We start from the raw sequence: 25,715 nt of genomic DNA on the forward strand, positions 1-25,715 counted from the left end.
TATTCAGCTCTTAATAATCTTCTGTTAGACATCAACACACACACACACACACACACACACACACACACACACACACACACACCCCAGTTAAAGCCAGTTTTCCACTTAGACATCATGTACAAGGGAGAGATGCTTAAGTTTGGGGTTGGATCACAGTCGGCCTGTCATATTCATTAGATCAGCTTTATGGCCGGGCTACTAATTATCAGTTTATCCATTGTTTATGTTTACTTGCAGACCGGGCCTGGAGATGACGAAGTCACTTGCATCTGTGTTTCAGTGGCCATCGGAGTCACATGATCGGTGTCACATGGCTATACCTACCTGCCCAGGATGTTTGGAGATAGAGTCAGACTGCCATAGATACTCGCTGGAGACAAACACCAAGCCCTGCTTAGAGCGACATTTTCCTGCTGACCACTGTGTCCCTGCTGGGTGGGTCCCTCTTGAGTTAGCTCTCCCTGGGGAGACACAACCGAATGTCCATCATTCCGGATAGGCACACTGGACAGATCCAAGTATGATTCTGTTGAAGTCCATCACGGCGAGACCAGTTGGTTTATGGCACATTTGCCTATAGAAACTGGGCAAGGGATCCTGGACAGAAGTATAGGTGACATCCAAACACGCACTTCACTGCAAAGTCCCAACCTGTTGTGGGTGACAACCTCATGAAAGCTGCACCATGGAGTCCAGCTTCTCACCATCCTTCACTCTCCATACATTCCGGCATCTCCCATGACCACTTGCAGCTGGGGAGCAATAGTTAGAATCTCAAGAGAGGCCTCAAGATTCTCCTCTGTCTATTCTAGAGTGTTAATGGCCCTGTTACCATCACCTTGAACCTACATACCATTGTATTGATCTGCTCTTGTTGCCATGGCTACCTGAGCAGTTCCCAAGGTGGCATTGTATTATGATAGGAAGGGAAAATGTGTCATACAGCAGCCATGATGCTCATAGCTCTCATCCTCACAACAGTGGTGGCTCTAACCATCCTGTGTACTCTCCCTTCATGGATGCTGTACTAACAATGGTCCTGGGAGTAAACACAGTATTTCTGTTTGAGGCAGGAGCAGATAAATATCTTGAATGATGATGATGATGATGATGGTGGTGGTGGTGGTGGTGGTGATGATGATGATGATAGTAAAAATAAAAACATCTCTTTTTATAAGGTCAGTCATTTTTTTCATAACCCCTTCAAAAGATTCAGGATTCTAAGTTTGGGGTTTCTCAGGTATAACACAAATCTGTGTTAAGTCTTCTAATCTCTAAACACAGTTAAAGGTCTTCTCTTTCTCTTGGCCATGTGATATCATGTTTAAGGTCTTTAAAATTTATTTGAAAATGTGTGTGTGTAGACACTTTGACTGGATGTATGTCTGCATACTGCTTGCTTGTCTGATGCCCACAGAGGCCAAAAGAGTGCATTAGATATGCTGGGACTGTGGTGTTGGTGAGCCATGATGTGGATGCTGGGAATTGAACCCGGGACACCTGGAAGAGCAGGCAGTATTCATAACCCCTTAGCTATCTCTTCAGCCCAATATGCCATCATTTTGAGCAATAACCTTCCACAGGCTCTGTTCGATTTATCTCTTAACCCTTCCTAGGCTTGGGTGTTATTGTGCACACCAATTTCTGTTCATAATTGTCTGTTGCTGGAACCCGTCCAGTTCCCCCCTGAGCCAGGCTGGCCCTGCTCTGGGTAGGCCACTTTGGTTTTGAGACAGGGTCTCTGTAGGCTGGCTGTGAATGTGAGCTTTCTTGGCTCAGCAGACCACCCCAGCCTCCTCAGCAGCAGGAAGGCAGGCAAGCAGCCACTGCTCCTGGGCCCTGTGGCACTTCATAGCCAAGAGGAACCAACTCGGACTTGCCTATCATCCTATAAACAATATTGTACTTTGTCTCTGGCCCTAAGCGTCCTGTGTCTTCAGAAAACTTTAACAGGTGACCATGTTAGCTTGTAAATAAAGTAAAATCCCAGCCCTTTCCGGTTCATAGAGTTTCCTATTTATATTCATCATGATCCACAGCCAGTAAATGTCACTGGCTTACCAACCATTTTTAGCCTTCAGGGATCTCAAAGAGTAGACCTGGTTCAGTCTTAGAATGAAAAGCCATGTTTCTTTTAAAGGACATAAGTGATAATAGTAAAACCTCTGGAGTCCCTGGACATGCATCCATATATCCATACACACACACACACTCATACACACCCACACACCACACACACACACACACACACACACACACACACACCACATACACACACACACCACACACACACACACCATACACACAGAGACACACACACTACACACAGACACACACACAGACACTACACACACATGCACACACACATACACACACACACACACACACACACATATATATATATATATATATATATATATATATATATATATCTCCCCTGATATCAGGACCTCCCTAACACATAACTGCAGGCATAGTGTTTGTTCACTGGGTTATCGAGGAAAGGCAAGATTTCTTCTTTTTCTAACACTACCGATGGTAAAATATACCATATTTTCAGGTGTCACCGAGAAAGAAAATGCTACCTATTAAATTATGACAAAATGTTTCCTTTGTATTCAAGTTTCATTGTGTATTTACTGAGAGAGCTGTTTGAGCATTAGACTTGCTGTTTATCCGTCTTGCTCACATATGAGGATAAAAGACCTACGAATCGGAGAGAGAGAAACAAGAACTGTCTGCAGGCAGTGTGATTGTTTACATGGGAAGTCCTGAAGAATAGAAAATAAAGGCCGTTGTGAATGTTCCCCTGGTTACGAGATACAAGGTGGATACACAAAAGCCTCTTTTATTTCCAGGAACTGGTAATGAACAATTATAAATTTAAAAAGAAATGTCATGTATAATGCCATCCAAAGCCTGTAAAATATTTAGAGATGAATCAAATAGGCTCTCTGGAAGGCTCGTGCTCAAAACTATCACACGCTGTTGAGAGAAACCAAAGACCTAAATAAATGACAAGATACACTGGGCTTAGAAGACTCAGTGTTATGAAGATGTCAATTCTTTCCAAATTGATCTATAAATTCGCCGTAATCCCCAAATACTCAAATCCAAGAAGCTTTTGTATTAAAGCAGAAAAGTCAATGATAGGGTATATAAGAAAAAGCAAAGCCATGAGAATAATTTGAAATGAAAAGTTGAAGATATACAGTACTTGCCTTCCTGATTTGCTTTAAAGCTCGACAATCAAGGCTGCATGAGCTGACGAAGGGGTAGAGGCATGGATCAATGAAACAGAACAGAAAATAGACCCACACTTGCCCGGCCCATTGATTTTCAATACATGCTGGATTCAATAGGGAAAGGGCGGCCACTTCAACAATAGCAATGAAGAGATTGGACATTGGCTCAATGCCTTATACCACGCCAAGAATAATAATAATAAATTGAAATAAATTCCCCACCTACTTCTGAGTCTCCAAGTCTCAGACAACCTCTTCAAGGAAATTTGTGAGAAAATCTTGGTTTGGGGGTGGATTTCACAGAAAGCCTGAGACAGAAAAGAGACAACCTGACAAATTGGAACACACGAGATTCAAGTGTCCTGTTCCTCAAAGGACACTGTTGAGAAAAACGAAAACAGAAATCACAGGTTAAGATACTTTTTTTGCAAAATGCAATAGCCAGAATTTTATAATTCAATGAGAGAAAGAACGCACTGAAAAGGATTCGAACAGAGATTACATCAGAGAAAATATACGAACAGCCACTGAGCCCATGGAAAGATGTCCAGAGTTGTCAGTAAGCTTGGAGCTGTAAATTAAAATCCCCAATGAGGGATAGATAGAGCAATGGCCTGGTGCTTAAGAGCAGTGGCTGCGGAAGACCAGGGTGTGGTTCTGAGCACCCACATGGCAGCTAACAAGCGCCTGTAACTCCAGGTCTGGCCTCCAGGGGTGCTGTGAATACTTAATGCACACACTACATGTAAGTTAACACTCATATGCACAAAATAAAAGTAAATAAAATAACCTCAGTAAAAGGTGAAGGGAGGGGCCATAGAGTTTGGAAAGTAGGAGGCAAACATGGATGGAAGGAGTGAGTCCTGGTGTCCTTCAGCACAGTGAGGAGATTGTAGTAGGTACCCTGTTAATCATTTTGTGAACAACTAGAAAAAAGGAGCTCAAAGTGTCAAAACACAGAATGATAATAAGGAGATAGAAATAGTAAGTACCCTCACTTGCTGTTAATTACATTAATACATGGTGTGATGGGTAAGGTTAACTGTGCGGCTGTCAGGAGGTAGAGTCCAGTAAAACAGGCCTCTGAGCAGTCTAGGAGGACTTCTCTTGAGTATGTTAACTGAAGCGTTGAAGTCCTCCACTGTGGGCGGCGTCATTCCCTGCCTGAGATTCTGACCTGCATAAGCTATGAAGGGGAGCTGGGCAGCAGTCTGATTTCATAACTTTCTTCTCTTGCCTGTGAACATCTTTCACACAGCCCTACTAAAGAGGTCACCACAAACAAAAACTGCAGCACACACAAGGAAATAATCCTCCATGACTAAGAGTTAGCATCACGAAGAGCAAGATTAGGTTCTAAGCCACTCAAGACAATAAAATATTTGTATAGTCTTTGGCCAGTACCTGTATCAATGACATAAATGGATTCTAAGAAGAAGAAGAAGAAGAAGAAGAAGAAGAAGAAGAAGAAGAAGAAGAAGAAGAAGAAGAAGAAGAAGAAGAAGAAGAAGGAAGGAGGAGGAAGAAGAAGAAGGAGGAGAAGAAGGAAGAAGAAGAAGAAGAAGAAAGAAGAGGAGGAAGAAAAAAAAAAGAAGAAGGAAGAAGGGTAAGGAGAAGGAGAAGGAGGAGAAAGAGAATCAGGAGAAGAAGAAAAGAAGAAGAAGAAGAAGAAGAAGAAGAAGAAGAAGAAGAAGAAGAAGAAGGAGAAGAAGGAAGAAGGAGAAGAAAGAAGGAGGTGGAAGAAGGAGGAAGAAGAAGGAAGAAGAAGAAGGAGGAGGAAGAGGAGGAGGAAGAGGAAGAAGAAGAAGAAGAAGAAGAAGAAGAAGAAGAAGAAGAAGAAGAAGGAGAAGAAGAAGAAGAAGAAGAAGAAGAAGAAGAAGAAGAAGAAGGAGAAGAAGGAGAAGAAGAAGAAGAAGAAGAAGAAGAAGAAGAAGAAGAAGAAGAAGAAGAAGAAGAAGAAGAAGAGAAGAAGAAGAAGAAGAAGAAGAAGAAGAAGAAGGAGGAGAAGAAGAAGAAGAAGAAGAAGAAGAAGAAGAAGAAGAAGAAGAAGAAGAAGAAGAAGAAGAAGAAGAAGAAGAAGAAGAAGGTGAGAAAACACTGTAATTCTCATAAACAGTCAAATCTCAGTTTTAAGGTCTTAGTTAAGGATTTGTAGAGAGCAGAACCTGGGACAAGGACTAAGGAGCTCATGTTTTCTGCCTCATTTTCAAATTGCTGCTTGTAATTTCTGAAGAGAACAAGAGTAGACCAGGCTGGGTGAGAGGTGGGACAAGGTGCTGCACTGGTCATTATTGCTAAAGAAACTCCATAGAAACCATGCCTGGATATTTGGCAGGCATGTTTGCTGCAGTCTTGTCCAATCTCCCCTGTCGCAATGCAATACAGTCGTCTCTAAAGTTCATGCTAACGGTCGTCTCTAAAGTTCATGCTAGACACCTGTGCACTTGAGTTTACTGAAACCACACGTACAAGATCTCAGCTTACAAGCTTATGTTGGGTCACATTCATAGCTGTCCTGGGGCACATGTGGGTCATGGGTTTTGAGTTGGACACAGCTGGGGGGCTTTTCTGAAACTCCTTGCAAAATGTCACCTCTTGTTAGAAGAAGAAAAGAATGTGGAATTTACCTTCTAAGATCCCTCTTGTCCCATACTGCTCATATTTCTCTGCAGGGACAACAGCCAATGTGGCACCTCTCACCCTCTGGTGCCACTTGGGAGGCTGAACCTCATATCCAAAGGTAGGGACACAGCTTGGTGGAGAAGGCATGGCCTGTGGGACCTGAAGGCTGTGCAGCCCGGGTCTCTGGCCAGTCAGCGAGGTCAGTATGCTATGGAGACAGCACACCTGCTCACCCAGGTCAGGTCTTCCCACAGAAAAGGAGAGATGAGGAGAAGGGCAGCAGCAGCCTGCAGAGGCACGGAATGCATGCCGAGTGCAAAAAAATAGAGACGTTACAATTAAGGAAGACCCCAGTGGTAGATTAATCAGATCCATGTGAAGACATTTGTGAGAATTGGAAAAGACATCGTTACAAGGTATTTCTCAGTGCTTCATTCTGGGGAAGGCAACAGAGAAGTGAAGCATGAGAGAGCTAAATTGTAAAATTTATACCCAGGGAGATGTTCAGAAGCGGGAGGGGATGAGTAGTAAGGAAATTGAGAAACGAGAGTCAGTTTTGAGGTGCGGCGTGTGTGTTTGTGTGTGTGTGTGTGTGTGTGTGTGTGTGTGTGTGCACATGCATGCACATGTGCATGTGAGTGCATGCATGCATGTGTGCAAGTATGTGTGCATGTATATGTGTGGGTGTGGGTGTGCATATGTATTTGAATGCATACATATGCATACATTGGGTGTGGAGACCAGAGGCCAACCTTGTGTGTCATCCTCAGACACTACCTTGCTGTTTGATACAGGATCTCTCAGTTTTGTCTGGAGGTCTCCAGTTTAGTCAGACTGGCTGTCCGCCTCAGCCTCCCCAGTAGTGGGATTGCAAACGTAAGCATTCACTATCGTGTTCAGCTTTTTACACGGGTTCTGGAGATAAAACCCAGGTCCTCACTCTTGGAAGAAAAGTGTTTTACTGATAGCTGTCTCCCAGCCCTTGATGCATAAAAATATTGTAATTAATTCAGATTTGCTTTTTAGCATTTTACTTATCAGTTATAAGTTAATTTTTTTCCTTAAACCCCTAAATATAATCTTATAAATTCTATTTATTATTTTAGTCCTGGTACAGTTTAAATTCTCTTCAGGAAAACTTTAATACAAATTAGACTAGTGTCTTAAGGGAATTTGCTATTCAGTCATGCTAAGTAAATTTGATGGACTGGAGTGATGTCATTTAAATGCTTTAAAACATTTGTAAATTGAATAGATCTTGTTTTTCTTTACACAGTTAGAATATCTAAACGCACTAATCTCGCAACCCAAGAAACTCGCCTTTCTTGCATGATGACACAACTCGGCAACACACGTTCTCTTAACCATTTTAACGCTGATTATAAATTAAGTGGCTTCCTCTTATACCATTTAACATCAAATCAAGCCAACATTTAATTTAGAATCATAGACCAATTTGTCATTTGCTTGAATATGCCAAATTCAATTATATTTTGCAAGCCTTTAAACTATCCAACTTATAGAGATTACCTGAATACACGCAAGCTAATTAATGCCGAGAGTTTGATACATTTTATATCTCCCATCGTTATGGCCTTAAAAGATGCTTAACCCAATGAGACTTACAGGGGGTTTTTAAGTTTCTGAGCTGACCCAGCTGTCGCCCAGAGTGGTGTTTGGTTCCTAGGTGGTGCTTCTCATGGGGCTGTCTTAGTTTGTTTTCTACTGCTGCGAGAACATTACAATCTAAAGCAACTTGAGGAAGAGAGGGTTTATTTCACCTTAGAGCTTAGAGTCCATCACCGAGGGAAGTCAGAGCAAGAACTCAAGAGAGTAATCTGGAGGCAGGAGCTGACCCAGAAGCTGTAGAGGCGTGCCTCTTACTGGCTTACAATGCATGACTTGCTAAGTCTTAGACCATCCAAGACCAGAGATCTAGGGAGTTGCGCCCACAGTGGGCACAGCCTTAGCAAATCAAACACTAATCAACAAATGGCCCACAGACTTGCCTGCAGGCGAATGTGATGGGTATGTAGTCTGAACTGAGGTTCCCTCTTCCCAGATGACCCAAGCTTCTTTAAGTTGGTCCAAATGTAACCAGCTCAGAGACAAAGTCATTTGGTAGAAGGAGCTCAGGCTTGGAACCACCCATGTCTACAGTGGCTCTTCCTATAATGCAGGCTGACATGTTGATCTGCTGTGTGGGTCAGTGCTTTCTAGAGGAACAGAACTTACAGAATGAATACAAATCACAAAGGAGATTTCTTAGATTGGCTTACAGGATAGGAGTTAGGTAGTCCCTGCAATGGCTGTCTGTACACCAAAGAAACTGAGAACCCAGTGGCTGCCTAGTTCACAAGGCTTGATGCTCTGACATCCTCAATCTGGCTCTGAGGCCTGGAGGGTTCCAGGAGTGCAACTGGGAGGTGGAAAGCCAGAGAGGCTGGATGCCATGTCAGCAACAGATGACATCAGCAGGACAAACACGCTTCCTGGAAGGAAGAGAGAAGCTCTGTAGACAGGAGAGCTTCTCTTGTCTTTGTCCTAGATTTCTTTATACTTGACCTGTTTGAGGAAGGTGCTACCCACTTTTCAGGAGAGTCTATAAGGAAATGCCCTCCCAGAGCCAACCAGAGGCTCCTAGGTCTCTTAGTTGATTCCAGATCCAATCCATCACAGACTCCCAAAGACAATACCCTTTGGGTGGGCTTGCTGCCCATAACTAGGAATATTTGCCCGCACAGGGCTTTGTGTGCGCTCCTTCCATATTGACTCTTTGGGTGTCTAAACTCAACATCCCCTCTTAGCTTTCTACAGCCTCTACTCATTGCACAGCCTGTTTGAACACATTCCCTTAGTGATATCAGCAGAACGCGCTCCTCTGGCTTTTATTTGGTCAGCTTAATAAAATAGGTATCTTTAGGCAAACCAATACACAGAGGAAAATCAAATAGAGACAATATTAATCAGAAAAGTGTCAGATTACCAAAATAAATGGTAAACATATAGAAGACCTTGAATGAAAAGATTTAGTTACATTGTGTGTGTGTGTGTGTGTGTGTGTGTGTGTGTGTGTGTAAGTGTGGGCACACCTGAGTGTACATGTTGCACCATATGCATGTAATACTCCAGGAGACCAGAAAAGGGTATCGACTCCCCTGGAGTTGTAATTACAGGTGTTTGTGAGCTTCCTGATTTGGGTTCTGGGAACTGAACTTTGTCCTGTGTTGCTGACTGCTGAGCGTCTCTGCAGCCATAGACTTCTGTTTGTTTGAGACAGGGTCTTACTATAGAGTCCCGACTTTCTATGTAGACCAGACTTTCCTCAAATTACCAAGGTCCTCCTGCTTCTGCCCCCTGAGTGGTGGCATTAATGTTGTGGTCCACCATCCCTGTCATGAAAAAAACCTTACATTTTTATTTAAATAAACCTTTAAAAGAAAAGAAGAAGGAATTGGAGAGAAATTGAAAAATGGACCAGTTAAATCTAAATAGCCATTGATGGTTTAAACATAAAGCAGACATGGTTGGAGAGACGGCTCAGTAGTTGCCAACACTTGCCGCCCTGGCAGAGGACCAGGGTCCATTGCTGGCTGACAATCACCTCTAACTGTACTCCACGGGATCTAAACCTTCTGCTCTTCAGTGGTACGTACACACACGTGCACATACCCACGGTCCTACCAACCCTTACAATGCTACAACACTTTGAAAAAGTAATAAACTGAATAAAACCTTACCAATACAATGTCAAAGGGGTGGAAATAAAATATACCCTGACAAATGTATAAAGGATGCATGGTTTGAATGACAACATCCAGGTGTCAGTGATGAAGAGCTGGTTACAAATGCTGACGGTAGCAGACACTGTTGTTGCCCCTCCTACCCTCTCTGCCCATGCAAGGGCACTTGCAGCTGTGGTAGGCAGCTGTCACTGCATGGACAGCCTCCCTTAGACATGTTTCTTCCATGCCCCCATGTTTTCCTCCTGTACCATGCCTGAAAGACTAGAGGTGTTAACATCCCTGGGTAGCTTTCAACCATCGAGGGAGTCAGGAGCCGAATGAATACTTCCTAGCTCTTAGCCCTTGGTGGGAGTCATGTCCTATAGAACCTTGCTCCCTCAAAGGGTATGCACCGAGATGTCCTTAATAGTATCCCACGCCTCACGACTCCTTACGGTTCGTCTCTCCTTGATCTCCTGCTTTCCCATGACCTCATCAGAGACAAGGTTTCTTGATGTTCCTTCAGAAATCCTGTGCCCACTCTCTTGTTTTAAGGGTGATGTCCTCAAGTCTGCAAATGAGACACTAATTAGCTTTAAAATTTTAATGTAGGCATGTTTGCTATTTAGGAGTCTGCAGTGGCACAGACAGCGCGTGTAGCTTCCAATCACATGTAGAATGAAAACAGGTTTGTTTTTTTTTAAAGAACTTAAATTAATAAATATGAGAAAGGAGTGGGATAGAAAAAATAAACGTACAGGGAAAACCCATATTATATTTCACAGAGTCTAAGATTGCATCCATTGTAGAATATGCCTGATTTTTTAATGCAACCAATAAAGAAAAAAATGCTGGTAATTATATGCATTATAAGAAGCATTCTAATTTCAAAGATATGAAAATCTGTGTCTTATGATTGATGAAATTTAGTGGCATGAAGAAAGATTGCAGGAATAAATATAAATATTCACTAATCATAACTAGTAACACCAAGGAGCTAAATATTTTAAGAGATCAGATTGCCTAACTGGAATCTGCCTCCAAGATTGACTGTGTGTAGTTCAGAAGTGATTACTTCAAACACCGATGACAGGAAGGTCACACAGAAACAAGGGAAAATAAGGTAAAACTAAGCAAATAAGAACTGAAGCAAGGTGCTGCTGCTCTCTCAAAATGACAGAGACTATCTACAAATGCCTTTTGCATAAGAAGAGAAACGCCTTTCTGGTAAAATTTCAATTCATGAGAAGGCTAAAATAATACATCTTGCAATCTTCTACATATAAAATAGTCTCAAAATATACAAAGGAAAGGTAGATGTGATGTTGTACACTGTTTAAAACCAGACACTGTTTTAAACCTTTAAAAGAAAAGGAGAAGGAATTGGAGGGAAATTGAAAAATGTACCAATGAAATCTAAACAACCATTAATTATTTAAAAATAAAACAGACATGGCTGGAGAGATGGCTCAGTAGTTACCCACACTTGGTGCCCTTGCAGAGAACCAGAGTCCACATTACTCCCCACTTGGGAGATAGAGGCAGGCAGAGTTCGGTGAGTTTGAGGCCAGCCTGGTCTACAGAGGGAGTTCCAGGACATCTAGGGTTATATAGAGAAACCCTGTCTCAAGCAACAATATACATGAAGGAAGGAAAGAGTTAAATCCAAGAAAAATCTCAATATTGGAACACATGAGGTTTTTTTAATCTTAATTTTTGTTGATTAAGTAAATAAAAAACCTGTGTTTTTTGGAAATCATTATTATAGCTATAATACAGTTAACACATATTGGACTTTCTACTCCCGAATTTAAAATACTGGCTTCCCTTAGCCGCATGCGACACTTGTAGAAATTAGGCATATGTTAAACCGAAGAATAGAATCCATAAACGCTATTTTAAAAGGAGAAGTCAATACTGTGCAGATTATCTGACTACAGACCAATTAAGTTAGGAAGCATAGCCAAAAGAGAACACAAGCACGTTTGGACAATTTAAAAACGACGTTCCTAAGTAGCTTTTTGTGGGGGGAGGGGGGTCAAAGACAATTTGTAAGGAACACTAGGCAACGTCCCATGTGAGAGAAACCTGGTAAACTCAGGTGCAGAGGAAGAAGAAACTAAAGACATCTATAACTTGTGTTTTCAAGTCTGAAAGTGTCTGTTTATTTGCAGTTATCTTTAGAGTTTTGGTACCACCACAAGATGAAAATACACTCTCTGATCCCAGGGCTTGTGGGACAGTCCAGTAAATACTCCAGAGCACCAGAAGCATAAACACCCGTCAAGAACAAACTAAGCGGAAGCAGATACCGAGTCCTCAAGGCTGACGTCACCGGAAGGACGTCATCGCGCCAATGTTCAGCCCACGTGACATCACTCGCCAGAGCACCTGTCTGGAATATCTATCCCCAGGTTTAGAGGAATGTAAATCACTTTTCTAAGAACAATGAATGGGTTGTGCTTTGTGTTTCAGTAAGTTAAGGGGTTTTCTTCCACTTTCCCTAATAAGACAATTTTAAAGATGGCGTCTGTAGGGCCCTTTTAAACTCATAAGGAGCAAATACACAGTACCAACAGCATTGGGTAGCACTAAAAACATCCCTTCCCTGCCTCCCTTTTCAAGAGCTCTTAGATTTCAGACTTCCTTCTTTTTAAAGCCCGTGTATGCATGGTGTGTGTATTCTCATGTGTGTGGGTCCAGGTGTGTGTGCAAGTGCACACGCACACGGAGGTCTGACGCTGACTTCCGGTATCTTCCAGATTTTCTGAGGGAATCTCCTGTCTATGTCTGCCAAGTGATGGTATTGCAGGAGGCCCACGTCTCCCCAGATTTTACATGGCTTCTGGGTATGTTGACTCTGTTCTTCACAGTGCATGGCGAATGCTTTATCCTCAGAGCTATCTCCCGGCCGTCTGCTGGTTAACAATGTGTCGTATTGAATAAAAAAAAAAAAAAAAAAAAGCATTCCTGTCTACTCACATTAGACACACTTGGAATAATCATGATCTATACTTCTCTCAACTCCCTTCTTCTGTCTTCTTTATTTATTCTTTTCACTCTGCTGAGGCCTCTGATACTTTTGTTTGACGCACACAGTAAAATGACTTCGGTGTGTTTCAGAAGATTGTGATTCTCAAACAGAAATTTGTTGTAATTGTTTGTTTTTTCCATAGTATCCTGATTTCTTGGCTTTTATTCATGGTATGGTTGACACCCGCCCCTGCCCCATCTCTCCCTCATAAATGCAGTGAACTTAGAGACCAGAAGAGGGAGGCAGATTCCCTGGCTTCAGTTTGAAGTTGGTGCTGGGAATTGACCTTTGGTCTTTGGCAAGAACAAGATGTGCTTTTTTTTTTTTTTATATATATATATATATATATATATATATATATATATATATATATATATATTATATATTAGCTATCTTCCAGACGAGAGCATTGGGCCCCATCACAGATGGTTGTGAGCCAACATGTGGTTGTGGTTGTCGGGAATTGAACTCGGGTTCCTGTGGGGGAACAGTCAGTGCTTTTAACGGCTGCACCATCTCTCCAGCCCCACAGCTCAGTGAGTCATCTCTACACTGTTTAATTACAAAAAGTGGAATTCCTTGTCTGTCCTGGGTCTTGAACCCCACAGGATTTCTTTCAAAAGGTTTTAGCTTCCTTTGCTGGTTCTGGGCTGTGACTAGTCCCTCTGCTTTCTCACATCATTGCCTTTGTCCTTTTTGGATTTCTTTTTTCTAATAGCCAGTCTTGATGGTTACAAGCTTTAAGAATCATTGCACGTGAGTGTATTCCTGTGACTGGGGAGGGACTGCATCCCTCGAATCTCCACCTTCAGGAATGGCCTCTGAGGTGTCTGTGAGTCCAAGCCAAGCCTCTTCCCCAAGGCTGGTCAGAGAAACTTGGATTCCACACCAGCCTTAGACCACCCTGCAAATCTTGTAAGATGCTAAAAGTGCCCAGCAGTCCACACTCCCACCTGCTGGGTCTGCCTTGCCTCCAGGGACTCAGGTGGTCATTACTGCCCCACCCCCAGGCAGCACCCCCAGTCTCTCTGTGTTCTGGTGTCCTGCATTTGCACCAAATACATTGCATTTTGCATTACAATCCTACTTAAAACAGTTCACACAAGCTCTAGACTTACACAGTATCTCGATGTTTGTTTTTCCCCAAGAGCTGATATTTTGCACCTAGACTTCTACCTCCACACCTCGCTCAGATTTCTGAGGGCTCAGAAACCTGCCATTTAGCTCCGGGAATCGCTGACGAGGTCTTCTGTCCTTTTGATTTTGGGTCCTCTGTAGAAAAAGAATACATTTTTCATCTCTGAAAGCTTTTGAAATTTTTCCTTTATCCTAGAGATACAGAAATGTCACCGGTATGTATCGAAGTGTGTATGTCACTTTAGAAATTCTCTCTGCTTAATATTTTATGGATTCTTTAAGCCTAAAGACTGAGATTCTTTGCTATTATTGCTCGATTTTTTTTCCTTTCCCCTCTTGAACCGCCATGTCTGTCCATTCTGTTCCTCTGAGATTTCTAGAAAAAAAAACATCTGGCCCTATTTTGAACTCCTGAGAATTATATTTTGGAAAGCAGGTTTAGTGACTTTATTGTGGTCCTGATGGTTGGAACAGGAGACCTTCAGAGCAGCCTGGAGAAACTGGGCAGGAATTCTGTGGTGGGTAGGGGAGAGGCTCCAGATGGAGGATCCTACACCAGGTGTGTGTGGCTCTGCAGTCTTGCAAGGTGAGCTGGATGCTCAGATAGCTTGCTGTGTTACGGAGAGTTTGCGTCAGGGCAAATTGCCTCTGTTTTCTAAATCTCCATGCTGACAACGCGTAATTGCCCACTAAAGGGAATCTGCCTGTTCCTGAAAGCCGTACGGCCATTCCTTCTAGAACCTGGCTAGCCTCAAGCGTTGCCTGTTAGGGCACAGGGCATGAAGAACTAGGTAAAGGAGGGCCCCTCACACAGAGGGATTCTATGTGGACACGTGCCTGCTATCGATCTTTCTCATTGCAAGTACCAGACATTTGACAAGCAGCAACGTGTAAGGTAGAAACGGCTTGTTTAGACTTAGGAACAGTTGCAGTTGGGACTGGAGAGATGGGGTTAATGGTTAAAGAGCCCTGGATGCTCTTCCAGAGGACCAGAGTTTGATTCCTAGCAACCACATGGTACCTCACAACCATCCCTAACTCCAGTTTAAGGGGATTAGGTAGGCATGTGGTACGCAGACATACATACAGACAAGACGTCCATACACATCTAATAAAAATATAAGTAGAAGGAGCAGGTGAAGGGATGCCGATTGTCATGAGAAACACATGGCAGCATGGGAGTGAAGCAGTTAGTCACCACGTAGCAGCGCTCAGGGAGCAGAGAGTGGACAGGAAGTGGTGGGCCTAAAAGCCTCAAAGAGCAGACAGGAAAGGGTGGGCCTAAAAGCCTCAAAGAGCAGACAGGAAGGGGTGGGCCTAAAAGCCTCAAAGAGCAGACAGGAAGGGGTGGGCCTAAAGCTTTAAAGAACAGACAGGAAGGAGTGGGCCTAAAAGCCTCAAAGCTGGGAGAAATGACTCAGTGGCTAAATGTGCTTGTTATTCAAGGTCGAGGAGCCTGCAAAAGGCTGGGCGACTGCTTTATCCACTCGGGTTTCTGCTTCTGGCACCAGGGAGGCTCAGGCCCAGAGAAATAATCTGGATATTCTAAGAGAAAGAAATTATGGATAAACGAAGTTACTGTGATTTCTCAGCATCCCGGCACCCTCAGACTCACACCACCCCCAATTACATCAATAGGAGGTCGTCTTTCCAATTTTTGCTGATCTTTTCAAGGTTCAAATAGCTCTCTCTTTCATTGCTTATAGATTGTCTGAATTAATACCTATGTATTTATCCATAAATGAGACCATGGTAAGTGTTAGGTTTCTTGCCTGCCAAGCAATGGACGTTCTCTGATATCTTTGTAGATGCGGGCTGGAGAGATGGCTCAGTGGTGAGGGGTGCTTGCAGTTTATGCGGGGCAGTGGTGTTCAGTCCTCAGCACTCATATCAAACAGTTCACGACTGCGAGCCACTCCAGCTCTGCACTCTTACACCCTCACCTGGCCTCCACAGGCACTTGTATGCACGTGGGTGTGCACGCAGAGACACATATTTGTACATTGAAAAACAATTAGTTTTTTTTTTTTGTAAAGGAGCTTTCTATATAAAACCGAGCCCTGTCCCACACAGGGACAGCAATGCAGAAAGAAAGCAAAAACCAGGCCCCTGCTGCATGTAGTCAAGCCTTCTTCTTTCAGGCGAAAGCTGAAGTCTTGCTCATGTAGACACTCCCAACCACTCTGTCTTTATGACTCTTCCCAGCAGCGGGTGGAGAAGAAAGGCCCAAATCCCCAGAAAATCAGGATGGAGTCTTCAACCAACAGGAAAGAATCACCATAATCTCCGGGATTTATTCTGACAATAGCAACTTTAAAAACACAGGCTCAACGATGTACATCACACGGGAACCTGTTTCTACTTGGCTTCACTCATTGTCCTGGAGAAGCAGTGGAGCCCTCGAATCACTCAATTTAAACAACTTCAGTTCTGTATTGCATGAAGGCAGGAAGGAAGTCATGCTAAGATACCATCCAATGGGGCTGGAGAGATGGCGCAGCAGTTAAAATTGCTCTCTGGTTTGCAGAGGACCCCGGGTTGGTTCCCACCACTGTCAGGTGACTCAATTGCATGCAACTCTAGCTCCAAGGGACCCCCAATGCATTTTCTGGCCTACACAGGCCCCTGTACTTACATGAGCCTACCTGCACATACTTTGAGAGAGAGAGAGAGAGAGAGAGAGAGAGAGAGAGAGAGAGAGAGAGATCATCAAATGACTGGAACTGTGGACACTTTTTATTTGTTTTAATAGAAAGTTGACCATACCCTTCTTGCTATCTTCTGCTCATTCCCTGCTCCCACCCTCCCTCCCACATTGGATTCTAGGGTGAACGTAACACACCCTAAGCAGATGGCAGTTCAATTGTCTTCTTAAATAAAACCATCCGGAATGGTGCCTGGAACCTATATCCAAGACTTCACCGCCATCTTCCCTTTCTACTCAGGACAAGAAACAGGTGGGCTCTCTAGTTTTTCTACCAGGTTTAAGGCCTGGCCAAACTTCACACTGAAGTACTGAGGAAGAAAAGAGTCACGTCTGGCTTTGTGGAATGGTGCCCAGATATCTTACTAGATACATTGTTCTTCTGACCCAGGCTTAAAGGAAGGGTGACTAGAAGTTGCAGCTCAGAGGTGAATGAGTAGAATTGGGAGTGAGGGTAAGCTTCTCTATGGATGGACTAGCTTTCTACTCTTTGAGTGCAGAGCAGAAACAGTCCTCTAATGTCCCCATAGAATAGGCAGTATGCAAGCATTGAACTATAGCTTCAACATTTGAGATATGCCAACAGCTAGTGGCAAGACACACTTGGTGTCCTTCGAATGGAAACCTTTGACTATCTGACATCCTGACAATGACAAGCAGCCCAGACATGGAAGGACATGGAGTGATGGTAGTTCTCTCAAGCATGGCTAACAGCCCTTGTACCTCACAGGGATTTAGATGGCTCATCAAACAGAGGAGGGAAGTCCCCTGAAGAACTGCAAAGGACATATCATCTCAATAAGTTATAAACATGGTTTACAAAATCAACAGCATACACCTAGTCTGGGCTGGAGTTGTCAGCTAGCATGAGTGACAGCTCTCAGAATCAACAGGCAAGAACATGAGGATGCTGAAGGGCATTAAAAGTAGACAGTAGGAAATCCAGGATGATGCCATTTTGAGGGACAATATTTGTGTTTTACCTTTATCTCAAGTGGATGAATGGAGGCCAGGAGTCACAGGTGGTACCTATTGTGTTTGATGAGGAATAAGGAGCCTCACTTCCACATAGATAACAGTAGTCACATACACAACAGCACAAAGATCAGGCACAAAGAGCCTGGGTATAAAAGAGCTTCGCTGGATTAGGCAGAGAGGAGGGGATGTCCTGGAGTCTACTGATTGATCAGGTATAGAAACTAGGGGTGACTTCCAAATATTCCCGCTAGGTGGCAGTGTTGGTTAGCCCACAAGTCAGTGAAGCCTTCCAGGAATCCTCTCTGAGCTGAGTGTTAAGACTCTGAGGTGAGAGTCCTGGGTTGAGGTTTGTCAACAGCAGGCCTTGCTCCATTTTCCTCTGCTTTACCCCTTTAAGGACAATAAGGGCAGCATAGGATCTGTTTCCAGAACCCTTGAAGTCATTCATAGTATCTAATCTCTTCCATCTACCACAGAAAACCAAGAGGATCCAGTCTAAGGCAGATCAGTTGTTCTGCATATTAACTGATAAGGAGGGTTAGGGGTCTAGGATGGTAGTCACTTTGGCTTCCCACAGCGCAGGAGATCAGGTTCAAAGACATAAGGGTAGCTCATGCTACAGATTTACCCAACTACCCCCTTGGCAAGTTAAACTCCTTAAATTCTGCCATGGTGTGGCTTTTTCCTCTGAAGTAGGCATGGCTTCTACTCGTGACCCATTTAGGGAGATTTGATTACTATTGACTTTCTGCCATTGCTTTACCTAATCCAAATAGTCAGGGATTTAGGTCGAAGGTGGCATGATGGCCAGGAACCCAGAACTGCACACACATTCTCCCTAATCCTCTACCAAAGCAGTCAGGACTCTCTTGCTTGTGACAGAAATCCAATTAAGTATATCCTAGACAGAAAGGAAGTGGCACTGGCACAGGATGGTTGCTGGTACAGCTGAGGGCTTTGGATAAGAAGGGATCACAGGTTATTTCTGGAACATTCTTGCAGACATTCTCTATTGCTTTGAGTATAGAGCCCTCTGTCTCTAATGGGAGACCGTGTTTCTCTGATGTTGACCTCGGAAACTTCTGAAATGGATAGACTAAGACACTTAGGCTAAGTTCACAGTCACCAAACACTGAATATCTATTTTATTTCTCAATTGAAGCCACTATTACTGATGTAAGAGTACCTGGTTCTCCAGAACAGTAGAACACAGCCACTGGCCACAGAAGAAATGACACCACATGGAATATATGAGAACTCTTCCCCATAAACCTGTTCCAATGATATACTTAGGTTCCACTATTTTCTTTTTCTCTGTTGATACTGAGAAACACAGACATCTCTTTTCTCTTGGGAGATATTAATTCCCAGTGAAATTGAAAGCCAGGAATAACTATGGCAAGAATTATAAAATTTTGGCTCCTTTTAAAAACATAGAAATATGATAAGAAGGTGTTTTTGTTCTAATCCCAGGTGCGGGGATATGGGGTTGCTTCAGATTGTCCACAGTGGCTGACTATGATTTGTTTCTGGTAGCTTTTGCTACCCTGCCTAAGATCTGGGAATGGGCCACGCTACCAGCCCCCACCCATGAATTCATGAATAAAAAAAACCACACACACACGTTGTTCAATTTCAACTTGCCTTTTTGGTCCAATTGCTGGGCACTACTTATCTCCTGCCTGGAGAAGCCTGCCCTTATCAATACTCTTATCTCCACACCTCCCTACCTGACCTCAACTTCAGTTGCTCAGTTACATCTAGTCCCAGCTAAGCACTCTCAACCACCCACTTGTGGGAGTGGCCTGTGGCCACTCTGTCTGAGGTCTATCATGGTTGGTCACTTTTTCTCCCTCAGAAGCATGGAGAACTCTCTCTCCTCTCCTTGCATCTGTCTGCTTGCCTCCAGGGACCTGGAAGTTTTGCCTATTCCTTCTGCCCAGCAATTAACCCATAGATTCTTTACTGATAGATCAAGAACCAACTGGGGAACAGGACCTTAGCATCAGCACCACCCCTTCAATGATTTGCCTGATGCTCTGATGGGGGCATGACCTTTGCCAGCTGCAGATAGTTTCTGGGATTGTGTGATGTTTGGAATTCTGGGGACTTTTCAGAAGATCTAGAAATAGGCCCCAAGAGGAGGATGGGTTGTTATTGGTTGTAGTTTGCTAAATAGTCATGGGCAAAGAAGAAACAACAACAAGATATAAGATACCTGACAGCAAAGATCAAACTTGCCCCAAGGACCTTGACACCCCTAATCAATAGAAGTAGTCTAAGTATAACATTGCCTCCTTTCTGACTTTATTCAGGACTCTCTTTTCTTTCTTCTCTATCCTCTTCTCTCTTATCTAGTGTTAGGGGGTTGAAAGGTTGAAAGAAAGGGCATGGGGAAAGGTGGAAGAAGAAAGAACTCACCAAGTAGCCAAAGATACACTACAAATAACTGTGATTTTCTTACTTATCCTTAATACTGCCTGGTTAGAGTTTCACCAGGACAAGTCGGCTCATTCCCTGACATTCCTAACCTTTGCTGTACAGTGGGCTGGCGCTTGAGAACTGTATCACCAATATTATGTGGTTGGCTGGCTTGTCATTGGCTCAGCCAATGAGAGCTGGAGGCAGGGAGAGACACTAAGGCAGATGAGGTGGTGGCCAGGGAAATTAAGGTACCCAGAAAGAAGAAGAGGAGAAATCTGGGCTTCTGTCTCAGTGGAATACCAGTGGTGACCATCAGTACAGCTGTCAATTGTATGTTCTGGGTGCACTGAAGACTGCACTTCTGAGTCCTTTATAGTTGGGCAGGATCATAGAACCCAATCAGCCAATGTGTTATAAGTGGAAATGGCCAGAAAGGATGAGTTTCTATTTAGAGCTGAGCACTTAATTCTGGTATAGACTTTTCCAAAATGGTCTTTCAGGGTTATCATCTGCCAAGTTCAAAGTAACAACTGCTGTCCAGAGTGAATGCCATGAGATTGTGCTAGTCAGCTCAGTGTGGACATGACTGGACCATCGAGATTCAGAGGTGAGGCTGGCATTGGTGCAACTTAAAATATTTTTAGTATAGTAGAAGCCCAGTGAAATCACTGAATCGTCCATGTGTTTCTCCCTAAGGCTTTCAGGAGCTCCAAGGGGACTATAGACCCTGCCTGTGGTGCTGCAGAATGGATCTTTAGTATTTGTGCCATGTTCTGGATGTACACACATGTGCAAATACATACAGCTCTGAACATTCATGATGTCCTAGAGTCTGATGGCTGCTTGACTGCAGTCTTTGGGCTCCGCACATTCTAAATGATTTCACTGCCCAGCACCAGCACCTTAGCTTGTTTCCTTTCTAGTAGAACCATAGGCAGCGCTTGACTCCCTAAATTCTCTGAATGTACTTACTCGATCTGCCATGATTACAGTTTGAGAGTAGATAGTATTTCCAGGGGACTCTGGCGTGTCAGTTATCCCTTCAGATCAGGGTTCCTTGGAGAAGTAGAAGGCACAAGAGCCAAATGCAAATCCATACATCTCCTCTCAGTATTGTCTCCAGGCAAAAAGTATATAGGTGGTCCAGGGGTGTGGCTGCCATCTTCTAAGATGGCTCCCAGTGATGCCAACGTAGTAATCATAGTAATCATGATATTCTTCTAGAGTCCTCTCTCTCTCTCTCTCTCTCTCTCTCTCTCTCTCTCTCTCATATATATATATATATTATATTGCATATATATGTAGTATACACATATAATGTATGTGTTACACATATATAGGTGTGTGTGTGTTGCTCAAGGCGAAAGTAATCAACTGTCACGTTTTTTAAAAAGTATTTTATTTATGTGAATGTGTGTGGTCTACACCTGTAAAAGGAGGTGCTGAATCCCCTGGCTCTGGGGTCAGAGGCAGTTGTGATCCACACAGTGTACACAAAGGGCGCTGGGAACATAACTCAAGCCCCCTGCGAGTGCAGTAAATGTCTTAACAGCTGAGTCATCACCCAGCCCCATTTTAGAAATTATGTTTTAAAAGCTATACATTACCCCATCTTGATTACTTACGCTAGGGGAAAGGCAATTGCTATGTGTTTTCAGCCATCAGGGAGTGCTGTGGTGAGTTCCATACGAGGATAAGCCGAGCCTACACACTCTGGGAGGAGCAAAGGCCGTGTGAATGCCTGGATGTCGATCCTCGAGCACCGCAGTGTTTGACGGTTCAGCTGTAACCTGCTGAGCCAGAGCCACCAAATGAACCACTCCCAAACTCCACACAGAAACTGTGACTGTGCCTAAGCAATCAGTCAAGAGAAACTACGTGAAATAATGTCTCTGGTCTTAATCGGCTTAATCTGCTTAATTTGCGTCACCATGGCTGCCATGGCTTGAATATGGTGTCTTACCCAAGACTCATGTTGAAATCTAATCCCCAGCATGAACTATAAGGAATTGGAACCTTAAGAGGTTATGAGTGCCTAGCTTTTATGCATGGCTTAATCCATTCACATCATCAACGGATTAATGGGTTATCTGGAGAGTAAGCCAGTTTGACTGGGTCCTTGGTACACACAGCCTTTGATGCACGACATCTTAGGACTGTGTCAGCAGGGAAACCATTTCTCAGACATGGCCCTTTGGGCCAGAATTGTGAGCCAAAGCAAATCTCTTTTCTTTACACTTACCCCATGTGTAGTACTGTGTCATTGGTAACCAAGAATAAGGTAAAACAATGCAATTATGAAAAACCAACGCCTCTCTGAATCCTGGGACATTTCCAAACACATGGTGGTTGAAATCGCCTTGGAGCACGATGTATGTATGATTCAGCACTGGGAGCCACAGCCCCAATCTGTAGTCAAGATGACCCAGATATCGCCTTTATTTGGCAGGAATGGCTGAAGGAACATGTCTGTGATGAGAAGAGGGGAGGCAAGATTTTAATTTTCACTAAAAAACTCCACGAGAAGGCTGGAGAGATGATTCAGTGGTTAAGAGCGTGTGCTTCTCTTACAGAAAACCTGAGTTCAGTTCCCGGAACCCATGTTGGACTTCTCATAGCTCATAACTGCTTATAACTCCAGCCTCCAGGGATCTAGCACCCTCTTCTGGCCTCTGTAGGTACTGTACTCATTTGCATAAATCCTCCACTCATGTGCAATTAAAACAAAATTTAAGAATCTGTAAACAATAATTGTCACTTTTATTTATTGTGTGCGTGTGTGCGTGTGTGCTTGCCTCTGTGTGTGTGTGTGTGTGTGTGTGTGTGTGTGTGTGTGTGTCTGAATATATCCTTGGGGATGGAAGGAGGAAGATTGTAGGAGGGAGAGCCTGGACAATTCTTTAATCTGAGCAGAAATAGATGGAGGTCATAGTTGTGAACCTTTTCCAGTCACATGTGACCTTTCGTGTTGATCTGACAGATAAGTTCTCTCACCGGCAAAGTAAAGGGCCCAGAAACAAGGGATGTTTCTAGAACATGCTCATCTGGAAGAACTGGACACTTGTAAGAAGTGCTGTACTCTGCCGACTTAGAGATGACTGCACACAGAGCTTCCCTTGAGGGTTCCCTCTGCCTGGGGCCAAACCTGCGGCAGGGAAAATAATAACAACTGTGTTGCTTCCAACATTTCAATATTTAGTGTTTGACTGGAATATTTACAGCAGAAAGAAGAACAGTGAGGATGTACAACGGAGAGAGCCAGCGAGTCTTGGATCCCAGGAGTAGAGAGGGTCGGGGTGGATAAACCAAGCCAGGTCTTCTTATGTTTCATGGTGACTGAATCGTCTTTAAAACTTGCAATCCCTATGGGACACCTGTATGCTTCCTCTTTTAATTAAAGGATTTTTAATTGTGTGTATTTGTGTTAAATATGTGTCCATCAGTTCAATTGCCCACAATGGCCAGCAGAGGGCATCTGGTCCACTGTAGCTGGAGTTACGGGTGGTTGCCAGCCACCCAGTGTGTGTGCTGGGAACCAAACATGGGTCCTCTGCAAGAGTGGAACACACTCCTAACTGCTGAGCCAACACTCCAGCCCCTGGCTTTCCTCTTAAATATTGTTTTTCCCTCCTCATATTAAAAATTGAACTCAAAACTCTACTACCAACAGTGAAGACCTGATTCTAGCTCTCTGAGACACGCGAGCAGACAGGGGCTGCTTAATCTTCCTCTACTCTCTACCGGTTCCTACCCAAGAACTTCTTATTCAATTTTTACACAGATTTGCGAGTGTCTTAGTTTGATTTCCATTGCTGTGATCAACACCATGACCAAGAGCTGGCAATTCATCCTGAAGAGAAGTCAGGGAAAGAACTCAGGGCAGGGGATTGGAGTCAGGGACTGCAGCTGAGGCCGTAGAAGAATGCTCCTTACTGGCTTGGCCCACATGGCTTGCCCAGCCTTCTCTTGTACACTCTAGGACCACCCGTGCAAGAGTGGCACTGCCCTCAGTGGGCTAGGCCTTTTCCCATTATCAGCAATTAACTAGGAAAATACTCTCTAGACTTGCCTACAGCCTCCCTGGACGGAGTCATTTTCTCAGTTGATGCTCTGTCTGCCCAGACAACCCTGACCTTTGAGTCAACTGGACCCAATAGGTGTCTAACTATAAGTAGCACAATAGGTGTATAAAATCAGATATACAAATAAAAAATTAACTGGAAAAGAATCATAGGGATTTCTTAATTTCATTTTTTAGTTATGAATGGGAAGTGGGGTTCCCTGCAGTTGGGGTTACAGGCTACTGTAAGCTGCCTGACTTGGAGGTTAGGAATAGAACTTGGGACCTCTGCAAGAGCAGCATGTGCTCTTCACCACTGAGCCATCTTTCCAGACCTAGAGTTTTGCTGTTGTTGTTGTTTTTAACCCAAATCTGTGTATGTTGGTAACAGACACTCCTAGTACCCTTCCCATCTCTTCTACCTCTTTCTGTTTCAGTGTGTGGGAGTCTAACTTCCATTGCCCTTGTCTACCACCTTGTCTGAGGATTTCCCCCTTTCCTACAGACACCCTGGTGACATCAACATAGATATATTAGTCCTTTCCACCATTGACTCATGGGAGATGCTACTCCCCGTCCCTTCTTCTTGGTAGGATCAACTGCCAGGTGCGTTGGTCGCAATTCTCAGAATTCTAAAATAAGCTTATGCTTTAGGAATTCACAGTGACAAGAAATAAACTCTTTGCTCTCTTTATTGCCTGGTACTTTCTCCCTTCTCCCTTCCCAATTCCCATCCATTGTTTCCTGGGATCATATCCAAAATAAACCGCAGGCGTTTAAACCTTAGTTTGGGTTCCTTGCAAACAGATGCTGAGACAAAGACACTGGGATTGCCGGCTTGTTGTAACTAATCCCTGTGTTTACAGCTCAGCTACTTTTGCATATGCAAATCTGATGTTATTGGATAGAGAACAGCCTTATCTTTGGTAACAAGGGTTCTGACACTCAGATACCCGAACTAAACACTGGTAATTGCCAATAGCTCTCAGAGGAGCCCTTGAACTTTAGACTCAGGTAAAGACAAGAGTGGTTTTACAAACTGCAAATATTTTATGATATGCAGAGTCATTTATATTTGGAGCAAGTAGGCACAAATAATGTGGCTTGGAGAAGATTCTATTGAATTCAGTTTGCAAACACATTTCAAGAGACAGGCACACAGGAGGGGTCTGGTATTGTCAATCTTCAATTCAGGAAATCCGTGTATCCTGTTCAGAGAGAATTTCCTCCTTGGTGACATGTGAATGTCATCGCCATCTAAGGTCCCAAAGGCAAAGTCAAATTCCAATAAAGTTCACCCTGGGAACCAGTGAGTTTATGGGGTTTACTGACCAAGCCTGGGTGAGGCAGACATAAAGGAGCATTGGTGACCCCAAAGCAGCTGCACTGGAAAGTCTTCACCCATCATGGATCCTGCAGCTTCTTCACAGCTGCTCAGATGGATGTCCCTTCTCAGTTATCCACCTTCAGCCTACACACTCTAGCATGGTCCCCGGACACCAGAGGCCACATGCAATTAGGGCACAACTGCCCACAAATGGCGAGGAGTCATAGCTGCCATCTTAGGTGAGGGTCCAGCGGTCTTCCCTGACACCTCCTTCTTCAAGGGAATAGCAACGATCAACAAGACTACTGACGTTCCCCTGCATGATCTGATAAAAATGGTGGCTGCTTTGCTCCAAGCACCGCATTCTACGAAGCATCTCTTAAAGGATTCTCTTCTCTTACTACGGTCTGCACTATTTGTGGTTCTGTCCTGTGCCTACTTGATTCATTATCTAGTACA

The sequence above is a fragment of the Rattus rattus genome, chromosome 4 (genome assembly GCF_011064425.1).
Source record: "Rattus rattus isolate New Zealand chromosome 4, Rrattus_CSIRO_v1, whole genome shotgun sequence".
Taxonomy (NCBI): domain Eukaryota; kingdom Metazoa; phylum Chordata; class Mammalia; order Rodentia; family Muridae; genus Rattus; species Rattus rattus.